Raw genomic sequence first — 6,279 nt, 5'->3', positions numbered from 1 at the left:
TCAATTTCTTTAAATCGTGCAGTGGGTAGGTCGCTACAAGGATAAATTCTTAACTTTCAAGCTTTCATATACATGCACTGTATAGTCGGGATCGGATTCAACAAGTCCTATCAGAGCACTGAATGTTGCATTTACCGCACTACCCTAGCCTACTCTGAGACCAACCACCGGTTATAGTGGGACTCTTGTGATGTTTTAATTCGACAAACACGTAACTGTACAAAAATCGGCGTGGTCACTCATATTGATCGTATACTGAAACCGTAGGTGTGTTGTGGGTTGTTTTTTTTTTCGCGACAAAATGGCGAACGTGTAAACTTTTAAGAAGATGAGATGGATATAGAAGTCGATCCTTCATGGACCAAAATTCTATCTGAATATCTCAAATCCAGCCCAGTCTACCAAAAAAAAAAAAGGTCAAGAAAAGCCAAACATTCCTTATTCGAGGAAATCGACATAGGGCTTTATGAATGTGACGCATAAATCGTATTGCGGAATTTTATCGCGAACTGCGCGCCGTAATTGATTTAGAGTTATTTATAGAGTTCTGTCCTTGCGAATCATTTTCTTTGAGATTAAAAAATATGCAAAATAATGTATTTAAGTTTCAGATACAATTTAATATTAGTATTTTATGTTTATAGCAATAGTCCAGGTAATTAAGAAATTTATAAATTATGTTTAATTACTTGGAATATTAAAACCGGTTTGCCGGCTTATTTATAACTCACTCACTATATGTGCACGCTCTTCATTCTGACGCCGCCCTTCACACAGTCCACAGGGTGTTCGAATAGAGTTCGGGGTAACACATTTTAATATTGGTAACTTGACTTATTCCTCTTGGCCCCTGAGGGGGCATAGGGCCTCCACAATAGTTTTCCATCTGTCTCGGTCATGTGCAGCTTGTTTGGTTTCTCCCCATGACATCTGGATCGACCTGAGCTCTGTGTTTAAAGTCCTTCGCCATGCTGTTACTGGGCGCCCCCTTTTTCTTTTTCCTTGTGGATTCCATTTTTATGCATGTCTTGTGATGTTATTCTGTGGTCGTCTGAGGATATGACCAATCCAACGCCATTTTCTTCTTTTGATGGAATCTATTATTGGAGTTTGGCTTGTTCTTCTCCATAATTCCTGGTTTGATATTTTCTCAGGCCATCTAATTTTCAATATCTGTCTGAGGCATTTGTTTATAAAAACTTGGAGGTCATGCTCTGTTTTTTTAGTTTGTTTCCATGTCTCAGATCCGTAAAGAAGAACAGATTTTACATTGGTTTCGAATATTCTGATTTTCGTTTTGAGGATGATGTTATTGCTCTTCCAGATTGGTCTCAAGGTAACAAAGGTGTCTTGCCTTCCCAATTCTACTTCTGATGTCTTCATCTGCTCCTCCAGTTTTGCTGACTATGCTTCCCAGATACGTGAAGCTATCAACATCTTGGATGCTGTTGCCTTCCAACATCACAGGCGAGTCATGTTGTGCATTGATTCTTAGGCAATTGGTCCTTTTGATGTTTATTTCAAGCCCTGTTGACCTTGCAACTGTTTGGAGTGACTCTGTTTTCAGTTGGATATGCTGGAACAGATGTGATAATAAGCTGACGTCATCTGCAAAGTCCAGATCTTTTAGTTTGGAGGATAGTGTCCATTGAATACCCCTGGGTGGTGTCATGCTTGTTTTCATTATCCAGTCAATGACAAGAGAGAAGATCAGAGGGGATAATAGACATCCTTGACGTACCCCTGTGCCCACGTTGAACAATGGTGACAGTGATGAATTGTGAATGACTTGGCATTTGGTGTTGTTATAGAGTCCTTGTATTATTCTAACAATTTTTTTCTGGGATACCATAATGTCTCAGAACTTTCCATATTGTTAAGCAAATTATAAAATGTTTTTGATATTTTATTTTGGATAAATATTATCAGTATCAATACATGTAATTCTACTATAGTAACATTTAGCATTTTATTAATTTCATAAAATGCTAACGTTCATTTATAGTTATAACAATTCTAATGCGTTATAGCAGTGAAATATTTCTTTAGTAATTTCGACAATTGAGTTTATACAATTTTCTTTATTATTAATAATAGAATACCTCTTTGTTCCGGTGAGACGGGTTTAATTGGGTGTGGCACTGCCATACAATTGGGGTATATTATTGATGTATTTGTGTTTATTTTTCCAAAATATTCTTGACAATGTCTTTGTTGACTGAGTATTTGATATGTTGTATATTTTTGAAAAGAAATAATATTTATTGTGTTTTATTTCTTTTCCTTGTAAAGGCCAATTTGAATATATAATAAAAATAGTGACATTGAACCAAAATCTTTGTCAAATGAAGTTGATACCGGTAAGGCCAAAATAGTAACTTTACATACAAATCTACAACGTATACATCCATGGATAACAACTTTGAATACGTTTTATTATGACAATTTGGGAAAGAGCGAGGTGTTCAAGATCAACTGGCATGACGACCCGGAAGATGGGAGAATACGTCTGACAGTGCAAACTCCATTGTCATTGAAGTGTTGAACAAAAACATCCTACTGAGCAGTACCCAAAAATGGCATTACATGCTTTTTCTGCGCCGTAAATCGAAGGTTTTTATAAGGGATGGATCTGTAGCTCTCTGTTATGTCAAAATATTTTTTTCAGAGAGCTACAGTTCTGCAGCTAGGTCAATATCGGTTCAATCAGCTAACCAGTAGAAATAAGTTGACCACTCTAGGGACGATTTGTGCACGTTGAAATTAAAATATTCTAATTTTTTGATGTTGGTGTTTGTATTTTAGCAAAATTCCTGTCCAGACGGGTCGGACAATGCTTTAGGGGATAAATTATGATTTAATGAATTGGTTATGATTTAGAGGAAAAGTTGTTTAATATACACTTCGCTGATAGATACATACATGTACAGTAATTACGTGACGTAATTTAGAATAGTATGTACGATTCTGGATTTGCAATAATCATTAATGTATGGATTAGAATTTATTGAAATTATTTTTTTTATTTGTAACGAAGGTATTTGAAAGTATTAGTCCTGTTGGGGAGAAAACGATTTATACCGTTTTCGATTTGCGAATGTCACCTCTACTACTTCTCATGCAAGAAAAAAAATGTCTAGGCTTTAGATATTTTTCTTCAATGTACATGCACTGTACACAGGTGTTTGTATACTGGATGTCGAGAATTTGGGCGTTTAATAAAAAGGTGAACGTCTGCAGGGAAGTCTGTCTATGGATATGTACCAAAAACATCAATGTATTATTAAACAAGAATTGGATGATTTATAGCTAATTTCTGAATAATGAATGGGGTGGGGGCCAAGCAAAAGGGTTTTTTAGCGAATCATTTCGGAAATTTTATTCTTGATATTACTATTTATTTTATTTTTTGTTTTATCACACGAAGGTACACGGTGGTATCGACGGAGGCACAGGTGACATCCACGAATATCCTCCGTGAACTTCAATGTCTACCTCGCTCGGAAAAACTTCCAAGGTGCCGAAAATTCTAAAGGTCCACCGTGTTTTGGGCAATTTTTTTCTCACCGCGTTGCGTGGAACACGCATAAAACTCGTGTCGTGTACTGTATGATAGAATAAAAAGAATTAAAATATCATATCAATTAATAAAAATCGATACAAATTTTGTTAATGTGTAAATTACAAGGCCAAAAAAGTAAGACAAGCTCAATTTTGACATACGTTTCATTTCCCTCTATTATTCCTTTTGAGAGTGATCTTGTCTAACCTCGACGACCGGCAGATAACAGTTTTGAAGGTAAAAATCTGGAATTGTTTTCATTACTCATATTACTATTCAATAATCATCAACAGGTGCCGAATTACCTAGATGCCGAGTCAACGAAGTGCCGAATTTAGTAAGTGCCAGGTGTCAAATTCACCAAGTACCGAGTTTACCTAGTGCCGAGCTGACTGGTATTCCACAGAACCCGACATACATGGATCATAGGGGCTTCAAGGAAGTTGTGAATTTCACAATTTCCCGTTATTCTCAGTCGTTTCCCTTTTCATCAGCTCAAAATCAGCACTGGATATCAAAACAGGAGGTTTGAAAACAAAACGGTGTTTTAATAGGTCATTCAAGAAACATGACGCAACACACAAAGCGAAATTTCAATTACATCTAATTAAGGAATGACTTTAATTCTAGGGCAAGTTATACGAGTATAACCTGGTTTGGGTCAGTTTACGCTTTATAATCCGCGAAGCGGATAATAAAAAAGCGTAAACTGACCAAAACCAGGTTATACTCGTATAACTTTCCCCAGAATTAAAGTCATTCCTTATAATTTAATGCAGGAGACAAAAATACTAACCTTCGTTTATGAAAATGTACATAAACTCCAAAAAAATACAAAACAACTGAGCCGCGCAATGATTCACTTAGCTACATGTAGTTATAAAAGGTCGCCATCTTCAACAGAGCCTAGCCTATTTATTAAATTATTGTATCGAAGGTGAAGTTTGTCATGACAAAATATATGTGTAGACTATGCATGCAATGCGTATTTCGCTGCTCTTTAGAGATCAACTTTGATTTGGCTCATCTCCGACAGATTGAGAAAATACGGGAAATTATCGCATTGTGTAGGCCTAAATCTACCCAAAGTAAGTCTTCAGATATCAGAAAATGCAATAATTTGCGGCTTTTAACTCTGTGAAAATGTCTACTACATGAAAACTTACCATTGCATGCAACGCTGTCACTAATAGTAAATCCAACACAAGAAAATATGTAAGCAAATGACAAATCGCGATCCACATGTCAATGTGACTGACGTCATATGGTAAAATGTGACGTATGATTTTTGTTTGTTTTGTTGAAAGGCGGATTAGCAATGAAACATTCCCCCTTTTTCCCCAGTGAGAAATGTATTTAAAAATGAACAGGACAATTCTTACTTGGTAAATCATTAATTTCAATATAATATCTTTGTTTCAATCTATTTTAAAATTATTCGATCATCATACAGAGAAAGATGATTTACAACAGTGATTAGCGTACAAGTAGACGCTAATTGACAACGAGAAAACAGTATGTGTATCAAACCGAAGTATCTTATTGTACACATTGACTTTCTATTCCATAGAAGGTTGAAAACAGTGCTGCGATGTAAATTTAGAGAGAGAGGAAAAAAATAGTTCCGGCTTCTGGTTGTCAAGGGTTGTGTCCCCATACCAAACCAGGTTATTCAAAAATAACCTGCGTTCCTCAATTGAAATTTGACCAATCAGAGAAAAGGATACAATAAGAATTAAATTATAACTCTATGACTTCTTGATTCAATGTCCTTACTGTAAATTAACCCAATTAAGAGATTTTGTATTTCTGCGTAAAGTTTAGAAATTTTATTTTATTTTTGATTTTATGTCCTAAAGAAAATTCAGATAATTCATGGTAAATGCCCGTCAAGGTCACTCATATGAACATCAAAATGTCTCCTTAACACAGAAGATTTCAAATTATTCATTTTAAGGGCCCAACACGCGAAGTAATATTTCCGGCACGATTTACGACAGGCCCCTCCGTAGCAGGATATAAAGGCTCTGACGGCGTAGGCCATAATTCTGTTGCCGGTTTCCAAAGCGTTGACCAAACATTTGTGTTCTGTCCTGCATATTAAGTTTGTATACCGTTTTGAGCATTTTGAACACTTGCAATTCAACGTCACTCTACTTGGCGCCCTTGATATTCTTCTTTAGAACCAAAATTTAGGAAATGTTTTAGCTTAACTTTTTTTGTAATGAGCAGTTACATGGATGATTTGTGTATGATTTGTGTACACGTTTTAAAACGTCATATTATCCAGCCAGACTTTAGTCTATTTATTTGTTTTAACCTGTATATAGTCTTCTTAATGTGTTACCCCTGCTTTGAAGAAAGGCTAAATACGCACAACCCCTGACAGATTAGGGTGCCGTTATCTGAAATACTAATCACCCATGAGTATCAACTTGGTTTAATCTGTTAAGCGTAATTAGGATACCAATTCAATTCAATTTATTTCGCTCAAACCATGTTAAACGGTACATGAGGTACAATAAATATAATGCAATGTACATGCAAGAAAAATCGTCAGAGGTTCATGTATGGAATAATACAGCTTTCTTAGATACCAGCGGGAAACGTGAAATACCGATGTCTCCCTCACAGAATTAAAGACGCTACCTAGTGCAGTGGCATTGTTTTCGAAGTCTTTTACTCCTGTCTTAAGGACTGATACTTCTTCATCCAAT

The sequence above is a fragment of the Ostrea edulis genome, chromosome 3 (genome assembly GCF_947568905.1).
Source record: "Ostrea edulis chromosome 3, xbOstEdul1.1, whole genome shotgun sequence".
Classification (NCBI taxonomy): Eukaryota; Metazoa; Mollusca; class Bivalvia; order Ostreida; family Ostreidae; genus Ostrea; species Ostrea edulis.
Note: the sequence above shows the minus strand (reverse complement) of the source record.